A 25,199-nucleotide genomic window follows, 5' to 3' on the forward strand; every position below is an offset into this window, starting at 1 on the left:
TTATGAAAGATCAGCCCTGTACAAAGAAAAGATGAAGAAGTACCATAACCTAAAAATTGAAAAATGAGAGTTTATGGTTGGGGATTTGGTGCTTTTATTCAATTCTAGGTTGCGCTTGTTTCCGGAAAATCTCAAGTCCAAATAGACTGGTCCTTACTTGGTTACCCAACTATTCCCTCATGGAGCAGTTGAGTTGGAAAATAAGGAGGGTGTGCGGTTCAAGGTGAATGGACAACACATAAGAATCTATTTCGGGCATGCTGAATCGTCGAATAAAGTGATCGAGGCATACCATCTTGATGAAGTATGAGTAATCAAGTGTCCTCAGTCGTGTCGCGACGTTAAATCAAGCACTTGTGGGGAGGCAACCCAATACTTATAGTTTTTCTTTATTGCAATTGTAGCATTTTCTACTAATGGGTTTTAAATTTGCAGGCACATCACCAGGAAATTCTGCAGAAAATCACTCTGCAGCTGTCACTGACGGACCCATCGATGGCCCGTCACGAATGCGACGGACCGTCTTTAACGGACAGATGCGACGGACCATCATTCCCACGACGGTACGTCCTGCACAACCGTTCTGGTTGTCAGAGACCATGTTCCTAAGGGTCTCCACCTTTTTTGAAGTGTACTCTTACGGACATCTATGACGGACCGTCATACCCTCAACGGTCCGTCCTGCACAACCATCATGACGGTCAGAGACCCATCTACTACTAGACTCCATATTTTTTCCAAGTGTCCTCTGACGGACACGTATGACGGACCCTCATACCCTCAACGGTCCGTCCTACAGAAACCGTCATGACGGTCAGAGACCTCTCTCCTAAGGGTCTCCATACTTTTTCTAAGTGTCCCATGACGAACATTGACGACGGACCGTCATCATCAGAACGGTCCGTCCTGCTTATCCGTCATAACTATCAGAGACTTTGCTTCAGGAGTCTCCACATAAACATAGTCTAAGTAATACATGACGGACCCCATGACGGTCCGTCGTACTCATGTCGAGCTGTCACCTGGTCCGTCGTGTTTCACTGTTACTAGAGAAATGTCATTACATCCTGACTCTTTTATTTATTTTGTGTCGTTTTGCTTATCTTGTTTGCTCCTTCTAGTACTAATATTGATTCTTTACAGGTACTATCTATTGTGGTACAAAAACAAGATCGAGTCTACGCAGGTGGGCGATCAAAGTCTGTCGCCCCGTCTGCCCGCCTAGTCATTGGCTCTGATGATGAGCGTGACCCCGAGAACGTGCCCCCAGGCACTTCTACCCCATCCTGAGCTTCACGTGCTGCAAGAGCCACACCCAAAATGCTGGCGTCTGGCGTAATCACTCCTCCCAGTCTGATAAGGAGCGCACACTGACTGGCGCACCTTCTGGGTCAGCTACTCATGAAGAAGGAGCGTCTGACTCCTTAGGAGTTTCGTGGTCGGAGGAAGCCTTAGGATCTGCTGAGGTCCCTGCACCCGCCATAACTTCACAGTCTGCATCGTCTAATGAAGTTGACAGTTCTGCTCCACACCTGGCTCACCGACTCGTGCTCTCAACCCCAGTTGCCGACCAGCCCAACTGGTGGTGTGTCGACGGGGAGTATCAAGTTATTCAGATGCAAAGTTTATGTATGACAAAGGAGTCATGATACGGACCCTTACATTGGAGAGGCGGGTCCTTACGGGAAGTCTCCGGACTATGCAAGAGATCCACAATCTCTTCACCAGACATCGACTGGAGTGGACAGCGCGTTCGTCAGGCTGTTATAATAAAGAGTTGGTCCGAGAGTTCTACGCCTCCTACGTGGCTACTCTCAGATCACAGATTGATAGGCGGGCTGCCCCTGCCAAAAAGGCCCCACTGGAGCATGTCCGAGTACATGGCATTCAGGTTGATATCTCCCTGCCTGCTATCCGCCGGTATCTATACGGCCAGGATGTTGATACCAACCAGACCCCTCTCACCGCCGTGTTTGACTACCGGTGGCAATTTGTCAAAGATTGACAATTCTTGTGTGAGACATCGCTAAGAGAGACCACCAAGAGGTGGATGGCCCTGCACTTGTCTGTTGATGTAGAGAGTGTTGTCTGGGTGACCGAGCCGAAGGGAGCAATCAAGAAGGCTAACCTGACCTTCACTGCAATGTTCTTATGGTTGATCGTCCGCCACTGCCTTTCTCCCACAGCCACTGATAATATAGTCACATGGGATCGTGCCGTACTGATGGCGGCGATGATAGCCGGGTTTGAGGTGGACTTGGCTTGGCTTCTATAGGCGGTCATGCACGAGAGGGCTTTTAAGGTCACCACTACTTACCCTTTCCCGTGCATGATATTTTCTCAAGACCCCGCTGGGCACTGTTAATATTGGCCTCATCAGAGATGAGGCCAATGATTTGTCTCCACACAGAGGGCCTTGTCCAGAGTTTCCTTCACTTGGTGACAATCTGGCCGATATGGTAGCACAAGACCGCACGGCTACGCAGGCTGCTTCACCTGACACTACCCTGGTGAAATCTATCCCGGGTAGTAGCACTGCCCCGAGCTCCTCTCCCTCAGCCCCTTTTCCCTCTCTTGTCCCGCTTGCTAGGGTCCAGAAACTAGAGGCCCAGATGGCTACACTTCTGCATCACATCCTGCCTTGAATGCAGAGGTCTATTGCTGAGGCAGAAGAGCGCCTGGAGCGGAGAGTGGTCACGCACACAGAGCGGAAGATCTCTGAGGTTCATCAGCGCTTGGACGCTTTTGAGTTGCGGGTGCTAGACCTGTCAGCCCCTCAGGTGGATGTGTCGACCCTTCAGGCTGCGGTCAAGAGTCTGCGACCGGACATCGATATGATCTTAGCGTCTAGGGTGCCTGAGTCTGAGGCCCCTTCTGCAGAGCCTGCAAAGGACATATTGATGGCGGTCTTATTCGCCACTTCAGAAATTCCACCACCTCCCCCTCGAGAGCATGCCAAGAGGCGTAGGAGTTGAGAGGAGGATGAGGCTAGAGCACAGAAGAAGGAGCGCCGTGAGATGGAGGCTGCGAGGAGAGCCTCGCTTGCTGATGAGGAGGCGGGTCGAATGAGGGCCGTAGAGTCAGCTACTGGAGCATCTACCACCTGAAATGTTGATAGTAGGACGCACTGCTGATAGTGCTGCTGAGGACACCACTGAGGGTGTCCAGATTACTGAGGTAGTGGGTTCCGGGGAACTGGACCGACCAGCTTGCTGATCGTCGGCGCTTTGCGCCGCAGGTTTTCTTCACCTACCATTCTTGTATTATAATTTTTTTAATGCATTGGGGACAATTGCATGTGTTTTTGTTTGGGGTGGGGTAAATGGAAAGTGAGTGCTAGGGTGAAGTCTGAGTAGCCCAATTCACTATCCTCTTTAGGGGTTTTCTTGCCTGTGTTCTTTTTCCCCAAGAGATTGATTATTTTTACTGTAGAACCGGCATGTCTATATCTTGTGTACATAGTTTAAGTCTGAAGCATGATAGCTAAAATGATATCTTGATGAAAATGAAAATAATGCATGACTAGGCATAGTAATTGATAAATGTGTGGCTCTAAGTATGACATAGAGATACACCACTGCATAACCCTAAGTCTCAAATTCGAAGCAGGTGTCTGATAATCTGGTAGAGTAATGAGATGTCAAGTGAATGTGAGGAAGATTTAAATAGTCCACTATTTGTACTGAGCTAGAACTTGCCTGGTTAGTCCTATTAAAGTAAGTTGTAATAGACATTTAGGAAAGGATTATAGGCCCTTGTTCAATATAGCCCATTTTTATCCTAAATAAAATAAAATCAAATAAAATTAATCCTTCTTTGATCCAAAAGATTTGAGCTTAAACTAGACCTTTCTTTTTCACCCAAACTGATCTTTTCTGAGAATAATGTGTTGGCGTTGATCCCTCCTTGGACATGTGCACCTCAACTTATGCCAAAAGCATAAGTTGAGAGTGGCTAATGCAGTAGATAACCCTTTTTATGGCCCTGACACAACTTTGGGTATTGTGTACTTTGACTCATGGCAAAGCCATGAGTTGAGGGTGGCTATTATGAGGAGTGCTCTCGAAAGTGGGGTTGACAGAACAAAGAGAGAGAAAGAAAAAAAGTAAAGTGACTCAAGAATCAGTTTAAAGAAAAGTGAAATATAAAAAATAATAATAAATAAAAATACAATAAATACAACCAATAAAAGAAGATAGTCACTTACACAAATGGAGAAAGAGGGGAAAATAGCCAGGTAAAAGAATATGAGAAATTGGGTGAAATAAAATGATAAAAAGTGGTATGTTTAGCCGATATGTCAGGGAGGGCAAAAAGTCACTAAAGTATACCTAAACATACCCTACCTTACCCTGAGCCTATGTTACAAGCTAAGAAAGTCCTATCGTGATCCTAAGATTTGTATAGCGAACTTAAAGTAGTGAAAATAAGGGCAAGCTTATGGCAATATGTATGAATGAGTTGTGAATCTGTTCTGAGAGTGAGTGTTGAATAGTAATCCTTATACTAAAACTAAAATCATTGTGGAAAAATGAGGATATTGAATTGAGTGAGGACCCTAGTTGCAATACCGCAAATATTAGCACCTCAGTGAGAAATTGAAGAGGATAGGTGTTAGTGCGTGCTGAGTCTCTGTCATGGTCTGATTCCACATAATTCAAGCCTAATAGTGATAGCATGCACAAAAATTATAAGACTCATCGCGATTGATAGCCGAATGATTGCGAAAGATAAAACATGGCTACTGTTGTACAAAGATTTTGTATTGAGTCATAGTGCGTCGCTTGAGGACAAACAACGAATTTAAGTTGAGGGTGTTGATATACCATGGTTTCACGGTATTTTTAATGCTTTTTCCTTAAGTTTAGTGTGTGTACAAAAGCCTTTTTGTATTAATTTTTATGTAAGTTTCTCTTTATTTGTAGGAAATCTGTCTAAAAGATGAATGTGAAGGTTTTTGAGCAAGAAATGCACAAAAGTATCACCCATGGAGCTTGTGACGGTCCGTGACGTTCCATAGGTGGCATCGTAGTGAAGCTGCTGAAAGAAGATGGGGAAGTCTGACCAAGTGTGGGGTTACGGAGTGTGTGACGGACCGTCGTATCCATGACGGTCCGTCCTTCTGGTTCGTCATGAAGATCAGAGAAAGTAGTCCCAGTACCCAAATTCCAAGAATTCAAGTGTTATGGAACGGAGACCCTCGACGGACCGTTGTGCCTGCAATGATCTGTCGTACCTGCCGTCGAGGGTAATGAAGAGAGCAGCAGAAGAATTTACATAAGTATGGGACAACGGAGTGCATGACACACTGTCGTGACCACGACGACCCGTCACGAGGTCCGTGGACCCAACCGCATTTTGACAGATTTCCAGTAAATAAAGTACTTCTTTAATTAGGTTTTTGTTTTTTATAAATAGTTCAAAAAACCTCATTTTTGGGGTTAGACTCTTTGGTGATTAGACTCTTTTATATTATATTCTTTGTGAGGAGAGTATTTTTGGTGATTACACTTTGGTTTATTACACTTTTCTCTAGAGTTGGTTGTTGGTGTTTTTGTCGATTAATCAAGTAAAATTTTGGATTTTATTCTTTCTCATTGAAGTAAGTGCATCAATTCTTATATTACATATTTGAATATTGTGATTATGACTATGGGTAACTAAACTAATAACAAGGGTTGTGGGAACCATAGGCGAATAATGTGGTAAAATCTAACTAAAATAACAATTCTAGAATAGTGTCTTGCATGTATTGATAATTCTTTCGCTTAGAAGTCTTTTTAACGGATGGCCAACGTTAGAACTCTCCTTAATGCTACTTGTCGAACCAAGGAGGTAGATAATTGGAAAAGAATTATCAACATAAATTTAGTGTATACTATCTAATAGGCTAATATTGATTGGTACGAGGTAATAACTTAGTGAAATATCGAATATGATGCTTAATATGAGGTAAAGGTAAGGGTTAGTATAGAAACACGCGTAGCCGGACCAAGGTGCGTAGTGAAATTTTCTAGATGCTGAACAAAGGATTTAGAAATACATAACTTATCACTTTGCATGCAAGATACTAGCAAAGAATTTTTATAGTTACAATTATCAAGTTAGGAACATGTGGGAAACACGTAAACCCTAGTTACTTTTATTACGTGATTAAACTCCAACATTTGAATCTGTTAGTTGTCTACTTTAATTTAGCTAATTATTTTTATTCATTTAGAAGTAAAAAAAACCCTTTTATTGTCTTCACTTTCTAAGGAAATAATTTACTAAATAATAGTAATATTAGATTGAAGTTAAGTCTGATCTATTTTCCTCGTGGGAACGATCCCAACCTCATTAGTTGGGTTCTTTACTTGATACGACCGCTTTACTTCTTATTTGAGATGCAAGTTTGAGCGTATCAATATTTAACAATTCAACACCTAATCTTTTTTGATTGTGTCGAGTGTTTGCTGATCCAACTCTTGGAATTAACGTGAAAGAACCACTCTTCAAAACTCTGAGGGGAACAGTGCACAATGCCATATCTCCCTCAAATATTTTATCTGTAGTAATCACCTTTAAACTATCTATACCGTAACGAATGGCATACACAGTTTTTTTCAAAACTAATAGGTAAATTTTCAGCCAGTGCATGAACTAATATTCCATTTCCACCGGGCAAGAAGCAGTGATCCTCTCTTGTATCATAGGGGTCATCTTGGCCAAAATGCTATGGAAATATTTTAAAGCAAACCTGCATTTGAAAATTCCAGATTTGCCATATGTCAATTAAACAGGCTCATCTCCTCATCATTCATCACAACACTAAAATCCTTTCGCAAAGTCTCCAATGCCTCTCTAGGAGAAACAATCGGAGATAATTCTTGCCTGACCTTTCTCGCCTTGTCCAAAAGTTCATTATAAGCATCCTCCACTTTTTTATCCAATTAATTGTCTATGAACTTTCCGTCAACATGATAGAGTGGACACTGGTCTATTGACTTGTGATGTGTATACGACAATTGTCGAGCCAACAAACCAAGTGGATTCCCTAATGTACCTGTCAAAACATTCCCTCCTAAGTCAGCAACTACTACTTTATTCCGTCCTTCCATCTTTTTTTATACACCCTTCCACCTGCACGCTTTCGTCCCTCAAAAACAATTACCTCAAACCCTAAAAACATTAGTTGCCTTGCTATTGCAAGCCCAACAAGACCTTCCCCGATAACAATCACTCTTCCCTTACTTGGCCTAGTTTGAATATTTTCCTTAATTGCTAACGCCGCCTAGAATTAACATATCTATATAATAATAAGTAGTTATATGCAGAATCTAGTATCTCACTACATCGTTCAGGATTAACATCGACAAACATATCCTTTTCACCCAAATCAACACATTTTCACGCCATTTCGTGATAATGTGATTTCTAATAAAAATATAATTATACTGATCTATCCTGCCAACTAAACTAACAACCCCAACTTCTATTTCTTCATCCTTTAACGAGTTAAACGGAAATCCATCAGTTAACGCAACTAAAGCCTCAAAATTTGATTCTTTGTTTATACAAATAATCTCATCTGAAACAAGTTTCTTTCTCGAATTCCTACTTTTAACCACTTTAGAATCAACATTTCCATTAGAAAAATTAGAACATTTCACTCGAGTTTTGCTAATTTTACCTGACAAAGATGAAGACACCGATGAAGGTTGTTCCTCGTTAGTATTACCATAAAAATAGCAGCTCTTTCGTTAGCTTAAGAGGAAAGAATTATTTACTATACTATTTTGTGCTATTGAGCATGTATTGTCATGAGAAATATTTCACTATTGCTAGTAGAGTAACAATTGAAAAAGCATCTTTTACATAAGTAAGGAATTTGAAAATTTTTATTAACTTAATCTTTTCTCCATTTAATTGAATGAGTTGCGATAGGCCAAGTAGGTTTACAGGTTCAGATTTTCTTGGTCTATTTCCAGTCATTTCTCAGATGAAAAAAACTTAAGCCCTATGTTTGATTGCTTCCATATCATGCTTTAACATTCTGCTTAACAGCTCAAGATGATGGAGAAATTTCTGCCTTTGCATAACGTCTATCTTTGCTGATATCTTCAAAGGATCTTTATCGTCATTATGTAAGTGAATTTGAACTTTTTGTCAGAATGATCGGTAAAACAATCATATTGCTCAAAAATGGTCATGAGAATCAGGATTGAAGCCAACAATAGTCGCCGAAATTCCACTACTGGAAGAAAGGATCTATTGATAATATGCTAATACCTATTGAGTCATACCATATGCATGATCCTTATGGAACCTTCATTAAGTATGACAAAGAACTCCAGTGTTCACTTTCCATCATAACATAATATTAATATTAAGATACTATTTTATGTTAGTCAAGTGAATCAACTTCCTTGTACAATATTTTCAATTAGAAATCTGAAGCTTCACTATTCCCTACACCCAGGAACAAAAAGCTAGTCAAGGCACTACCGACGATGAGGTGTTTGACTCCAAAAAAAATTGAAAAAGGATGAGTTCATGGATGATTTGAAGTATGTATGTAGGCTGATACCTCACAAGTATAAGCCTGTGATGAGGCTAGACATTGTTCTCCCTGAAAGTGAAGAGAGTTGTCTAGTCGTGTAAAGTTCCTTTACTAGTTGTTCTACATAAACTTTGTTGTTTGTGTTATAACGATGTATAGAAGTCTGGAAATGTAGCTTTTATTACATTGATTATTGACTGATTAACTATTGAGGCTGCAGTCTTTGTTTTGCATTTGTAATATGACGATCAGGGCTCCCATTTCAACTAATAAAAGTTCAACACAATTATGATATTGTTAGATTGAAGCTTCCTCTTTCCATCTCCTTTGAACATGTATGATAATCAATCGTTTCTACGTTTCATGTTCTAGAACAAAGATCCATCAAAACGTGTTACATGTAAAATCGCCCAAGCAAAAAGAATTGTTTCACGTTCAAAGCTACATCAAACTTGTTTCTCTGGAAAAAATTAGATCATTGGACATGATTTCATTATCCTATGCACGTCATCAGTTTGTCTTGAGAACAGCAACGTTTCATCATTGTTGACCGTTGGTTCTAGAGTTGTCATCTGCTGGTAACATCGTGTCATCATTAGAACAGGTCACAGATGGCTCATCATTCTTGGCTTGTTTATATTTTATGTCATTCATATGAGGCCATTTGAAGCTACTAACGTTTTCTTTTGCTAAATTTAGAACATTTGAAATATAATCAGCATTCCCCTCACCATCTTGTTCTGTACATGGTTTTCGACCCCAAGTAGTAGGATTTCACGAGATAGTTCTTCTTATACGATAACTTGAACTTGGTCGTCTTGTAGATCCATTTCAGAGCTGCTTTTTGATACAACAGCTAGAGAATATCAGAGAGTTTTCATTATTTCGTTAGCAATTGATAATCTAGACTCTTTCATTGACCTGGCCATGACGATAGAATCCTCTAAATCTGTTGTGTGCAAAGTCACCTGACGAGATCTTCCCACAATTTTTCTAGTCATATTGATGAGGTTAGGCACTGCAGTATGGGTATTCTGTTGAACGTAGAAAAACCCCCGCTGAGGGCTCCTTTTGCAATGAACTTTATGATGTCCATCAACAACTTAGTAATCTATACAAAGACATCCACTTTGGAAACACATGCATTCCCTTGATCACAAAATGTTCTTCATCACTGGTAGTGTGAGAAATCAAATTAGATAGAATTCTCAATAAACTATACACAAGTTCTAAAATAGAAAAATATCTTCTGTATGTTAACAATGAGAACAAGTAGGCACTCGACGTAACATAGTAAACAACAACAAACCTAGTGTAATCCCACAAGGAAATATATTATGAACAAAACCTGTGGTAAGTGTACAACATCAGATAGTCCTTATCTTTTTTAAGGGCAACAGATTGCTAATTGATACGCTCAAACTTACTTCTAAAATAAGAAGTAAAGCGGTCGTGTCAAGTAAATAACCCAACTAGTGAGGTTGGGATCGTTCCCACGAGGAAAATAGTCTAGACTTAACTTCAACCTGTTATTACTATTGTTCGGTTGATGACTTCCTTAGAAAGTAAAAACATAAACAGGGGGGTTTGTATTTCCTAATGAGTAAAAATAACTAACGAAATTGAAAGAGACACTTAACAGTTTTGAAAGTTGGATTTTAATCAATTAATCAAAGTAACTAGGGTTTACGTGTTCCCCACAGGTTCATAACTTGATAATTCTAACTATAACAATTCTTTCCTAGTATCTTGCATGCAAAGTGATAAGTTATGTATTTCTAAATCCTTGGTCCGGCATCTAGAAAATCTCACTCCGCACCTTGGTCCGGCTACGTGTGTTGCTTTCCTAACCCTTATCTTTACCTCATATTAAGCATCGTATTCGATATTTGACTAAGTTATTACCTCGTACCAATCAATACTAGCCTATTAGATAGTCTACACTAAATCTATGTTAATAATTCTTTTCCTATTATCTACCTCCTTGGTCCGGCAAGTAGCATTAAGGCGAGTTCTAACGTTGATCATCCGTTAAAAAGACTTCTAAGCGAAAGAATTATTAATACATGCAAGACACTATTCTAGAATTGTTATTTTAGCTAGGGTTTATCTCATTATTTGCCTATGGTTCCCACAACCCTAGTTATGGAGTTTAGTTACTCATAGCCATAATCACAATATTCAAATATATTAAATAAGAATTCATGTACTTACTTCAATGAGAAAGAATAAAATCCAAAAGGTTGCTTGATTAATCACCAAAAATCACTTGCAAGAATTCTCAAAGTAATCAATAATCTCACGAAAAGTCTAATGATTATCAAGAATCTCACAATACAATGTTTACCAATACGGAGTTTTAACAATCTAAGAGTCTAACTATCAGGTGTCTAACCTCAAAAACGAGGTTTTTCGAACTATTTATAAAAAAACAAAAACCTAATTAAACAAGAATTCTAATTGCTGGAAATCTGCCAAAACGCGGCTGGGTCGACGGACCTCGCGACGGACCGTCGTGGTCACAACGGGCCGTCGTGGACTCCGTCGTCCCATACTTGGTGCAATTTCTTCTGCTACTTTCTTCATTCCCCTCGACGGCAAGTATGACGGACCGTCATAGGCACAACGGTCCGTCGAGGGTCTTCGTTCCAAAATACTTCAACTCTCGGAATCTGGGTACTGGGATCACTTCTCTGAACTTCACGACGAACCTGCAGGACGGACCGTCATAGCCATGACGGACCGTCACAAGCTTCGTAATCCCACACTTGGTCAGACTTCCCCATCTTCCTTCAGCAGCTGCACTACGCTGCCACCTACGGACCGTCACAAGCACGACGGACCGTCATAAGCTCCGTAGGTGGTCTCTTCTGCATTTTTTCGCTCAAAATCTCCGCATTCAGCTTTGGACAGATTTCCTGCAAAACAATGAGAAACTTATATCAAAATTAGCACAAAAAGGCTTTCGGACACACTAAACTTAAGGAAAAAGTATTAATTATACCGTGAAACCACGGTATATCAACACCCTCAACTTAAATTCGTTGTTTGTCCTCAAGCGACGCACTATGACTCACTACACAATCTTTGTACAATAGTATCCATGTTTTATCCTTTGCAATCATTTGGCTATCAATCCCGATTAATCTCATCAAATCTATGCATGCTATCACTATTAAGCTTGAATTTTTGTGGGATCAGAACATGACACAGACTCACCATGCATTAACACCTATCCTCTTCAATTTCTCACCGAGGTGCTAACAATTCTGGTATTGCAACTAATGTCCTCACTTTAGAACAAAATCCTCATTTTTCACACAATGATTTCAGTTTGAGTATAAGGATTACTTTTCAACACTCGCTCTCAGAACAAAGTCACACTCATTCATACCTATTGCCATAAGCTTGCCCTTATTTTCACTGCCTTAAGTTCGCTATACAACCCTTAGGATCACGATAGGACTTTTTTAGCTTGTAACATAGGCTCAGGGTCAGGTAGGATATATTTAGGTATACTTTAGTGACTTTTTGCCCTCCTTGACATATCGGCTAAACCTTCCCTCTTTCTATCATTTTATCTCGCCCAGTTTCTCATATTCTTTCCCTTTGCTCAATTTTCTCTTCTTTCTTCATTTGTGTAAGGAATTTTTCTTTTTCTTTACTTTTCTTTCAACTAATTTTGAGTCACCTTACTTTTGTTCTTTCTCTCTCTTTTGTTCTTTCAACCCCACTTTCCAGAGCATTCCTCGTAATAGCCACCCTCAACTCATGGCTTTGCCATGAGTCAAGGTACACAATACCCAAAGTTGGGTCAGGGCCAAAACGAAGGTTGTTTACTGCATTAGCCACCCTCAACTTATGCTTTTGGCATAAGCTGAGGTGCACATGTCCAAGGAGGGACCAGGGCCAACACATTGTTCCCCGAAAAGATCAGTTAGGGTGAAAAAGAAAGGTCTAATTTAAGCTCAGATTATTTGGATCAAAGAAGGATAAATTTCATTTGGTTTCTTTTATTTAGGCTAGAAATGGGCTTTCTTGAATAAGGGCCTATGATCCTTTCCTAATTGTCTGTTACAGCTTACTTTTAGCAGGACTAACCAGGCAAGTTCTAGCTCAGTACCAATAGTGGACTATTCAAATTTTCCTCACACTCACTTGACATCTCATCACTATACCAGATTGTCAGACACCTAGTTCGAATTTAAGACTTAGGGTAATGCAATGGTGTAACTCTATTTCATGCTTAGAGCCACACAATTATCAGTTACTATGCCTAGTCATGCATTATTTTTCAGTTTATCAGGATATCATTTTAGCCATCATGCTCCAGAATTAAACTATGTACAAAAGATATAAACATGCCGGTTCAACAGAAAAAGTAATCAGTCTTTTGGGGAAAAAGAACACAGGCAAGAAAACCCCAAAAGAGGATAGTGAATTGGGCTACTCAGACTTCACCCTAACACTCACTATCCATTTACCCCACCCCCAACAAAAAAGCATGCAATTGTCCCCAATGCATAAAAATGTAAATACTAGAGTGGTAGGTGAAGCAAACCTGTGGCGCAAAGCGCCGTCGATCAGCAAGATGGTGGGTCCGGATCCCCGGAACCCACGTCCTCTGCAATCTGAACACCCTCAGTGGTGTCCTCAGCAACAACCGCACCATCAGTAGTGCCTCCAGCGATATCTACAGTGCGGGAGCTAGACGCCCCAGCCGCTAACTCTGACGCTCTCATCTGGTGCGCCGCCTCGTCAGCAAGTGAGGCTCTCCGCGCAGCCTCCATATCTCGGCGCTCCTTCTTCCTAGCTCGCGCCTCATCCTCTGCTCGACCCCTACGCCTCTTGGCACTCTCTCGAGGGGGAGGTTGTGGAATGTCTGGAGTAGTAAACAGGGCCTCTAGCACGGTATCCTCAGCAGGCTCGACAGAAGGGGCCTCAGACTCCGGCACCCTTGCCTCTAGGATCGTGTCGATGGCTGCACGAAGACTGTCGACTGCAGCCTGAAGAGTTGACACATCCACCGGAGGGGCTGGTCGGGCTAACACTCTCAACTTAAAGGCATCCAGACGCTGGTTGACCTAAGCAACCTTCCGCTCTGTAAACTGCTGCATCTTCCTCTCTAGACGTGCTTCAGACTCTGTAATCGACTTNAGAAAGGTCTAATTTAAGCTCAGATTATTTGGATAAAAGAAGGATAAATTTCATTCGGTCTCTTTTATTTAGGCTAGAAATGGGCTTTCTTGAATAAGGGCCTATGATCCTTTCCTAATTGTCNTACATCCACGGCTGAATATGGTGCAAAAGGGTGGCCATTTGTGCCTCTAGTTTTTGGACCCTAGCAAGCGGGACCAGTAGCGGTAGAGGGGCTGTGCGAGAGGAGCTCGGGGCTGTGCTACTACCAGGGATAGACTCGACCGGGGTAGTGTCAGTGGGCGCCTGTGTAGCTGTGCGGGCCTTTGCTACCGTATCCGCAAGATCATCCGCAAGTGGGGGCAGCTCTGGACGGGGCCCTCTACGTGGGGCCAACTCATTGGCCTCGTCTCTGATGAGGCCGACGTCAATGGTACCTTGCGGGGTCTTCAACTGATCTATGTGCCATATGGGCACACTTGCGGACCTGCAAAGGGCAAAAATCATGCACGGAAAGGGGTAGGTGGTGGTGACCTTGAATGCCCTATCGTGCATGACTGCCTGGAGAAGACATGCAAAGTCGACCTCGAACCCAACTATCATGGCCGCCATCAACACTGAGCGATCCCAGGTAACGATGTTGTCAGTAGCTGTGGGGGAGAGGCAGTGACGGACAAGCAGACACAAGCACTTTGCTGTGAATGTGAGGTTGGCCTTCTTGATGGCCCCCTTCGGCTCAGTGACCCAATCGGCACCCTCTCCATCTACCGACAGGTGCAAGGCCATCCACCTCTTGGTGGTCTCTCTCAGTTCCGGCTCTCGCAAGAACTGTCCATCCTTCACTATCTGCCAGCGGTAGTCAAACTCGGCAGTGATGGGGGTCCGAGTAGCATCTGCACTCTCGCCGTATAGGAACCGGCGGATGGCTGGCAGGGAAATGTCAACCTGCACGCCCCGGACTCGAACCTGCTCCAATGGGGCCTGTTTAGCGGGAGCAGCCCGCCTGTCGATCTGTGATCGGAGAGTCGCTACGTAGGATGCGTAGAACTCTCGGACCATCTCCTCGCTGTATCGTCCCAACGGACGTGCTGTCCACTCCAAACGATGCCTGGTGAAGAGATTGTGGATCTCAGGCATCATGGGAAGGCTCCCTGTAAGTACCCGCCGCTCCAAGGTGAGTGTTCGAGTCATCACTCCATTATCGTTGAGGAACTTGGCGTCGGAGTAAACTTGAAACTGGCCGTCGACACACCACCGGTCTAGCTGGTCAGAGGCTGGTGTGGGGACCTGAGCTGGTGCGCCAGATGTAGAGTCTGAACTGTCAGCCTCATAAGACGAGGCCGACGCTGCAGCAGTGTCGGGTGGGGGAACCTCTGCAGAGCCAGAAGCTTCCTCGGACCAGGATACTCCTAAGGAGCCAGACGCTCCTTCCTCATTCGTGGCTGACCCAGAGGGTGTGCCGGTCAGTGTGCGCTCCTCATCAGACTGGGAGGCAGTGACTACGCCGGTCGCCACCTTTTTGGGTGTGGCTCTGAGGGCACGTGCAGTGCGAGAAGGGGCAGAAGTGCCTGGGGGCACGTACTCAGGGTCCCGCTCATCATCAGAGCCGATGTTCAAGCGTTCAGACGGGGCAACAGTCTTTGATCGCCCGCGTGCGTAGGTTCAGTCTTGCTTGGGTGCCATAGTAGATAGTACCTGAAAAGGATCACTATTAGTACGAGTAGTGGCAAACAAGACAACCATACGAAGTAAAACATTGAAAATAGTGTGTCAGTGATGTTGACACTGTATCACACGATGGGCCAGATGACGGCTCATCGTGGCTATGACGGACCGTCATGAGGTCCGTCGTGTTATACTTAGTCTATGTATACATAAAGAACCGTGAAGGAGAGTCTATGACAACCATGACGGTATATGCAGACGGACCGTCGTGGGATTAACGGTCCGTCGTAGGTGTCCGTCGTATGACACTTAGAAAAATATTGGAGACCCTTAGCAGAGGGGTCTCTGACCATCATGACGATCGTGCAGGACGGACCGTTGAGAGTACGACGGTCCGTCGTAGGTGTCCGTCGTTGGACACTTAGAAATGTATTAGAGACCCTTAGCAGAGGGGTCTCTGACCATCATGACGGTCGTGCAGGACGGACCGTCGTGGGTATGACGGTCCGTCACATGTCTTCGTGGAATGACACTTGGAAAAAGTGAGAGACCCTTAGAAAAAGGGTCTCTGACAACCAGAACGGTTGTGCAGGACAGGCCGTCGTGAAGACAACGGTCCGTCACATGTGTCGTTGGGACAGGGTGCTAGGGCTTTTGGAACGGACCCTACGACGGTCCGTCGTGTGTGCGACGGTCCGTCGTCGGTGTCTCGTTCTGAATAGCAGTGATAGAACTGGGGGTACCCTATGCATCCCCGATGAACCCACATGGTCTTGTAGTGTTGTGGACCTATATGTGTCTATCCTGACTACCTAGGAAACTACCAATGCAAAATCACCTATGTCTAGGGTTGTCAACATGGCAAATTCGAACATTTTGAGCCTAGGTTTAGACATAATCATATAAAGGAAACAATATACGACTAAGAACTAAGCTAATATTAACTACTAAACCAAAATGCAAGATAAATGAGTATAAATTCAGAGACACATACCTTGGAAATGGAGAAAGAATAGATGGATAATGACTCAGTTGTCAACAGCAGCAGCACCGACTAGTAGATGATAATTATAAGGCTTAGGAGGATTGTGGGGGCAATGATCAGTGAGGGGGAAATGTGGAAGTTGAAAAGAGAGGGGATATGAGAGGAATAAGGAAGTAATGGGGTGAAATATGGAGGGGTGGGGAGTATAAACGGTCAGATTTTGAAAAGGGTCCAGCCGGGTCGGGTCGGGTAGAATTCATTAATCACGCGACGGTTCCCCGACGACGGTCCGTCGCAGTTGTGAAGACCCGTCGTAGGTTTTGTCGTGTGTGCCCTAATTTCAAAATAGTAGAAAAACGTACCTGGACGACGGATGAATATGACGGTCCGTCGAATGCGCAACGGTCAGTCGATGTATCCGTCAGTGGCTGCTGCGGAGTAGTTTTCTGCAGAATTTCCTGGTGATGTGCCTGCGGATTTAAAAACTCATTAGTAGAAAAATGCTATCCTTAAAAAAAGCGACAAGAATTGGGTTGCCTCCCAACAAGCGCCTGATTTAATGTCGCAGCACGAGTGGGGACACTTGATTACTCAGCCTTCATCAAGATGGTTTGCCTCTATTACTTTATTCCCCGATGCTTTATGCCCAAAATAGAGTTTTATTCTATCTCTATTCACCTTAAACCACACTCCCTCCTTGGCTTTTAACTCAACTGCTCCATGAGGGAATACTTGGGTAATCAAGTAAGGGCCAGTCCATTTGGACTTGAGCTTGCCCGGAAGACGAGGCGACCCAGAACTGTCTACAAGCACCAAATCCCCAACCATAAACTCTTGTTTTGCATTTTCCTGTTCAGTCTCCTTCTTCATCTTTTCTTTGTGGGATATGGCAGATACCGATTGGAGCTCACCACTCTGCCTCATGGTCCTACAAATGTTGAAGGTCGCTTCTTCATTATTCAACCTAAATGTCATCTGTCCCTTCTCCATATCAACTAATGCTCTACCTGTAGCAAGGAATGGCCTCCCAAGAATAATAGGCACTTCAAAATCGACCTCACAATCAAGAATAACAAAATCAGCCGGAAAGATGAATGACTCCACTTTTACTAGCACATCATGGAGTATCCCTATAGGCCGTTTCACTGTCCGATCAGCCATCAGTAGCCGCATCGCAGTGGGTTTTGGATCCCCCAAACCCAACTTCTTGTAAATTGAGAGGGGCATGAGATTTATGCTTGCCCCCAGATCACATAATGCTTTCGCAAAATGTAATGACCCAACTGTACAAGGAATAGTGAACGCACCAGGATCTTCTTTCTTTTGTACGAGGGATCTTGTAGCAATAGCACTACAATGCTGCAGTCTATCATCATCCTCGAAAGTGACCGATCTTTTCTTGGTGACCAGATCTTTCATAAATTTGGCATAACCGGGCATTTGTTCTAGAGCTTCTACCAAAGGGACATTGATAGAAAGCTGCTTCAACATTGTTATGAAACGCCGGTATTTACCATCCTCGGTCTTTTTCACTAATCTCTGAGGGAAGGGTGGTGGTGGCCTAGGCATGGGAATTACATTGATGGGTACTTCTGCATCTTCTCCATTACTTTCCTCTACTTCACCACTACCCTTTACCACCTTATCATTATCCTTTCTCACATTTTTCTCAGCAGATGGCATAAGTGGGTCAATGGTTTGCCTACCACCCCGAGTAGTAATTGCCATACAGTGCGCATCATTCTTTGGATTTTGGACAGTGTTGCTAGGAAGAGTGCCCGGTTGCCGTGTGTTCACTGTCGCAGATAATTGGGCCACTTGCAATTCGATCTGTTTAATCGAAATTGCATGTGTATCAACTTTTTGCCCAATACTAGCTAAATCACCCCTTAACTCTTTAATGTGCTCATCACTAGCATCGAACCTCCTCATCATTTTGTGCAACATATCCTCAACTCGCGCCATACTATCTCCACCATCCCTAGGAGTAACTTCACGATTTTGAGGAGGAACATAGGGTCCATTCCTGTCGTTTCTATTACCATAGTTACCCCTGTTGAAGTTGTTGTCGCGATTGTAGTTTCCATCTCGGACATAATGACCCTCACGATTGTAGTTACCATAGTTCCGACCTTGGTTCCCTTGACCTTGGCGCCAATTATCCTGATTTGAGCCTTGGGCGCTTGGTCGGAAACCCCCCATCTGTTCATTTACTGCATAGGAATCCTCCTCATAATAACACTCATCGATTGGAGGTGGTGGTTTAGCCAAGTAGTTGACTGCATTAACCTTTTCTGCACCCCCAGTGACATGTTTTAGTACCAACCCAAGCTCAGTTCTCATCTGAGCCATTTCTTCACGAATCTCATCTGTGGCTGGGTTGTGAGTGGACTGCACTGCGAAGGTGTTTCTCCCTGTATCAGACTTCCTAGTACTCCAAGCTTTGTTATTCCGGGAGATTTTCTCTAATTTTTCAGCGATCTCAGCATAAGGACATTCTCCATAAGATCCACCTGCTATAGTGTCCAACACCGCTTTGTTGTTATCATCCTGTCCCCGATAGAAGTATTCTTTCAGTGACTCATCATCTATACGGTGATTTGGAACACTTCTCAAGAATGAGGTGAATCTATCCCAAGAACTACTAACTGACTCTCCTGGTAGTGCCACAAAGTTATTCACTCTGTCTTTGTGGTTTAGTTTCTTGGAGACCGGATAGTAGCGTGCTAAGAAGACATCCCTTAGTTGGTTCCAAGTGAAGATTGAGTTGTATGGGAGCTCAGTGAACCACATAGCAGCCTCTCCCGTCAGTGAGAGAGGAAACACTCTGAGCCCTATTACATCTAGATCCAAATCAGGCCTCCCTACACAACTTTTACACACTGCCCTTACCTTAGCTATATGGGCATGTGGATCCTCAGAAGGTAGCCCTGAAAACAAACCTCTGGCAGTGAGCATTTGCATCAGGCTACTAGTTACCACAAAAGTGTGGCCTGTGGGTAGAGGAGGCAAAACCAGTGGCCCATCCGAATCTGCTATGTTATCATAGCCTCTGTAGTATGCTTGGGGCCGTGGAGCGGGATTTTGTCCCCTCTGTTGATGTTCACCCGGAGCATCGGGTAACATCTGACCATGAACATCAACCGGAGCTGGGATGTTCTGGTTCGGATCCTCATCATTTATTCCCAAATTACGATTCATATTGCGCAGTGTACGCTCTAACTCGTGATTGTAGGGAAACAACGGTTCTCTTCCTCTCCGTGTATTTGGCATAGAAGGAGGATAGTTCTGTAAAGAAATCAAAAACAATAAAACAAAGTAAAATCAAGAAAATATCAACTAAACAATAGTAATAAGTTCAAGTTAATCTAAAAGCTATTTTCCCCGGCAACGGCGCCAAAATTTGATATGCTCAAACTTACTACTCAAATAACAAGTAAAGCGGTCGTGTCAAGTAAATAACCCAACTAGTGAGGTTGGGATCGTTCCCACGAGGAAAATAGTCTAGACTTAACTTCAACCTGTTATTACTATTGTTCGGTTGATGACTTCCTTAGAAAGTAAAAACATAAAAAGGGGGGTTTGTATTTCCTAATGAGTAAAAATAACTAACGAAATTGAAAGAGACACTTAACAGTTTTGAAAGTTGGATTTTAATCAATTAATCAAAGTAACTAGGGTTTACGTGTTCCCCACAGGTTCATAACTTGATAAATCTAACTATAACAATTCTTTCCTAGTATCTTGCATTGAAAGTGATAAGTTATGTCTTTCTAAATCCTTGGTCCGGCATCTAGAAAATCTCACTCCGCACCTTGGTCCAGCTACGTGTGTTGCTTTCCTAACCCTTATCTTTACCTCATATTAAGCATCGTATTCGATATTTGACTAAGTTATTACCTCGTACCAATCAATACTAGCCTATTAGATAGTATACACTAAATCTATGTTAATAATTCTTTTCCTATTATCTACCTCCTTGGTCCGGCAAGTAGCATTAAGGCGAGTTCTAACGTTGATCATCCGTTAAAAACACTTCTAAGCGAAAGAATTATTAATACATGCAAGACACTATTCTAGAATTGTTATTTTAGCTAGGGTTTATCTCATTATTTGCCTATGGTTCCCACAACCCTAGTTATGGAGTTTAGTTACTCATAGCCATAAACACAATATTCAAATATATTAAATAAGAATTCATGTACTTACTTCAATGAGAAAGAATAAAATCCAAAAGGTTGCTTGATTAATCACCAAAAATCACTTGCAAGAATTCTCAAAGTAATCAATAATCTCACGAAAAGTCTAATGATTATCAAGAATCTCACAATACAATGTTTACCAATACGGAGTTTTAACAATCTAAGAGTCTAACTATCAGGTGTCTAACCTCAAAAACGAGGTTTTTCGAACTATTTATAAAAAAACAAAAACCTAATTAAACAAGAATTCTAATTGCTGGAAATCTGCCAAAACGCGGCTGGGTCGACGGACCTCGCGACGGACCGTCGTGGTCACAACGGACCGTCGTGGACTCCGTCGTCCCATACTTGGTGCAATTTCTTCTGCTGCTTTCTTCATTCCCCTCGACGGCAAGTATGACGGACCGTCATAGGCACAACGGTCCGTCGAGGGTCTTCGTTCCAAAATACTTCAACTCTCGGAATCTGGGTACTGGGATCACTTCTCTGAACTTCACGACGAACCTGCAGGACGGACCGTCACAGCCATGACGGACCGTCACAAGCTTCGTAATCCCACACTTGGTCAGACTTCCCCATCTTCCTTCAGAAGCTGCACTACGCTTCCACCTACGGACCGTCACAGGCACGACGGACCGTCATAAGCTCCGTAGGTGGTCTCTTCTGCATTTTTTCGCTCAAAATCTCCGCATTCACCTTTGGAAAGATTTCCTGCAAAACAAAGAGAAACTTATATCAAAATTAGCACAAAAAGGCTTTCGGACACACTAAACTTAAGGAAAAAGTATTAATTATACCGTGAAACCACGGTATATCACTAATCTAAGTTAACGAAGTCAATCCTGCACCAAATGAACTAAGTCTAGAATTTAAGTGGAGAAGGATAGAGGGTCAAACCCTCCATACCCGAGCTTCGATTGTTGTAGTTTATCCAAAGTAACATTTTCAGATGGATTTCTGACCATTAAACATTTAGCTGAACATATATCATCTCTCTACATGTAGCAAAATTTAAAGGTTATACACAGTGTCAAATGCACAATTCGAAAAAACACATATGAAGTCATTAGTTTCATGAATTCTTTCAAATAAACTACGGATATTACATGACTGTCATTCAGGCATAGAGGTCACAAACTTGTATTAACAAATCCGCATAATAGGTATTACTAATTTATTCAGAACCCAAAATTCTCAATCCGGCCAAGTGTCTCCTTGAATACAAAGACACTAAAAGGCTTACTTTCGATAGCATATATGTTTGCATAATCTTTTCTATAATACATTTAAACTTAGAAAAATGTCCTAAAACATAGAAATGAATTAAAACTAAAGCCAAATTTTTTAATCTATCCCCCAAAAAAGATCAACATCACTCTTCCTTATACTTTTCGTACAAACTAATCTTGTGTTAGTGAAGTCTCATATAGGTGAACATCCAATCACACATGACACTGACATTTTTCGCAAGATGGGCACCACATAACATGCCATTTCACTGTCCCCAACCCTCAATATCTCCAAAATCTGAAATATTGAATGCGATGAAAATGATTATTGGTTACGTCAAGAGATAAAATTGAAATAATCCTAGTTCGAGAAACATGACAGTATGACCCTCGAATCATGAAAAATCTTATTTTAGAAGAATCAATGGAGGAACAGATTAGTACCCATATTGATTTATCAAAAAAATAATCATTTTTGTTCATATTTTTTGTGATTGCAATTTATTTTCTATACCCTTTTAAATTTTTTGCATACACATGTGTACGTGGTTGTAAAAATAATGCAATGTCTCTTTCAGGATAGGTTTGTCAAACCCAAATAACTTATGAAATTATGATCACATTATATTCAATTCAACTAAATCCCTAAATTCAACACATTGTTTTTATGAAACTCATCTTCTCTATCTATACTTCAATTGCAAAAAAAATGAAAGCTCAAAATTAACTAAGAATGAACAACTTCAATTTTGGTGTTTATACTATATACGGCTAGCTCTACGACTGCAACATGTAAGGAATTCAAGTACAAATCTTTTTCATGATTACTTACATTCATCAAATTACTTATTTATAGGATTGATATTATGATCATTATCTCTCGATCTCTAATCACCTACCTTAGTTGAATACCTAACTTCATCAATGAGTGAGGATACACAAATTCAACTGTGGATCATTTTTTTTTCATCCTATCTCTAAACTAATCGTTGTGTTCATTTGGGTGTTAATACTAAACATGATTATACATAAGTGGTGTGCAAGAATGATAACACTCCTTGTATTCTTTTATCTATCTACCTAGTCATTTCTCGAGTTCAAGAATAGACACTGAATTAATCTAAATGGTGGTCAATCATGAAATATTAACTATAATACAAGAGCAATTTTTATGATAATAAAATTAATCCATAGAAATTGATGTTCAACAATTAGTCATGGCTACAACCTCAAAACAACGGTTTTTAGTCGCTCATCATATCGTATCAACATCGTCACATCATATTATATAATAAGTGGGAAGATCCAAGTCAAAAGTTAAATTACGGAAATACCCCTATGTTATTTTTCTCATTAGAAATATATATTTTATTAAATTTTAGAATCAAATAATTAATGATAGTAAAATTACATATCTCTTTTTTCTTAGATTTTTGACTTTTTTTTCTTTATCTATCCTTTTATATTATATTTAAATCTAGCTAAATTGCCCGCGCTTTGCGCGGTGATGAATTACGTCTATAATCTACTTTTGAAAATTTAATAATATAAGTGTTTTCGAGAGGGTAAAGCCTTCTGATTGATGTTCAAGAATATTTTATCCAACGAAGATATGAAATGCTTTTTAATCTTAAAACGGAAAAAAATTGATTATGAATGTCTATGGATTTTGTTATTGATTCTTCATTTTACTGTAGTTGTTCATCTCCAAAGTCTTTTGAAAAGATATTTAATTGTTTCATTGTCTATTTTTGTATTTTAAGAAAGCGGCACAAATATTTTATTCATCAATTGTGATATTTTTTCTCCCATTCAAGGCCTCTACGTACATAATCTAAATATTATACATTTTATATAATTAGTTGTTTACTTGATAGGTGTATTTAAGTATAAAAGCACATTTCTTGAATTTCAATAAAATAACGTATGTCCCTCATATAATTTGGATTAAATGATATCTTGGCAAGTCTCTTATTCAAAATCATACGCGGTCAATGACATTACATTGATAGACAAATGACATATTTTATTGTTTATATTTTAATCAATATGGTTAAAACTTTATTTTTGGGACTTTTAACCTAAATTTATAAGGAGATAATTATTTCTTTAATATTTGATTAATATAGATTAATCCTACTTTGAGGGGCAATTCATTGACTCCAATTCAACATTTGAACCCCAAGCATATGATTAAGGGTGAGTACAATTCTTACAGTCCCACTACATTCCTTTATTATTTGGATGCCACTAATAGATTGAATATATCGATAATATAGAAAGTTAAATAAATAATACTCCGAGGTACTATAAACAAATAATATTTTGACACTCAAAATCCCTTCTTGGACATCCCATGGATCTTTAAGGCACTGATAACTCAATAAATATCAAAGTCATCTATTTTAAAAGTTTAAGAATTCTAATCTACATGACACCAATAGTATAATGATTACATTAAACTCCTGATTAATATATTTTTACTTCAACATAATGATCAAAAATATAAACATAAACAAAAAAGATTAAACATGTACCCAAAAATATATATTAACAATATAAAAATAAATTAATGATCATAAAAAAACATACCATAATCATTAATAATAAAATGAAACATAAAAGAATAAGTCAAGCCCACTGAATGCACATTGTCTCTTAAGAAATTATTTCATTGTAGTACCCGATGTATAAAGAAATAGGTCCTCTCAGGTCAGAACGATTATATTCGCTAATGTGTTAATACAATAACAATGGTGTCGGTGAGTCATTCAACAGGACCAAAGTGCACAAATATTTAATCGTGCAGAAGAAGAAGAAGTTAGAATTTTCGTTGTGTTAAAATGAGAGAAAATATCTCTATTTATCGAAAACAAAGGGTAGTATGAATAAATGCTTATTGTGCCTTATCAGAAACGTCACAACTCATTGGACAGGTCACAATCTTTCATAAAAGTCATAATTTTTTAATGAAAGTGGTAACTCTTCATAAAAGTCGGAACACTTCATTAAAGATTCAATTCTTCATAAAAGTCGCAATTCTTCATAAAAGTTGCAACTCTTCGTAAAAGTCGCAACTTTTAAATCAAAATTTTTCTTGAAATAAAAGGTTATTTTGGAAATAAATAAGTTAAAAGGGAATCCTGATTTGTGGTTTTGCCACACAGGCGGGCCTAGAGTTCCCTTTTATATAAATATAGAGTGGAAGAGGGAAGTTCTATCCAATAGTTCGTATCATTTCATGTCTAAAGGCTTGTAAGATGATCTCTAAAGGGTGTTTATACAGTATTGTAAGAGTCAAAGACTTAAATTCCAAACTCCTCCTATTGAGTTAGCTCCCGTAGTTACAAAATTTCTTGAGGTCTTTTCTAATGATCTTGTCGGAATTCCTCCCAAACGGAAAATTGAATTTGGTATTGATTTGTTACCGAGTACAAATC

The 25,199-nt window shown here is 40.8% G+C and overlaps 2 pseudogenes; both read right to left on the reverse strand.

Annotated features, from left to right (window-relative positions):
- LOC107019568 lies at positions 1–7,974 on the reverse strand (annotated as a pseudogene).
- A 1,108-nt stretch (positions 7,975–9,082) lies between these two features.
- Positions 9,083–25,199, reverse strand: part of LOC107019569 — a 38,296-nt pseudogene continuing 22,179 nt past the window's right edge.

This window comes from Solanum pennellii, chromosome 5 (assembly GCF_001406875.1).
Source record: "Solanum pennellii chromosome 5, SPENNV200".
Lineage (NCBI taxonomy): Eukaryota > Viridiplantae > Streptophyta > Magnoliopsida > Solanales > Solanaceae > Solanum > Solanum pennellii.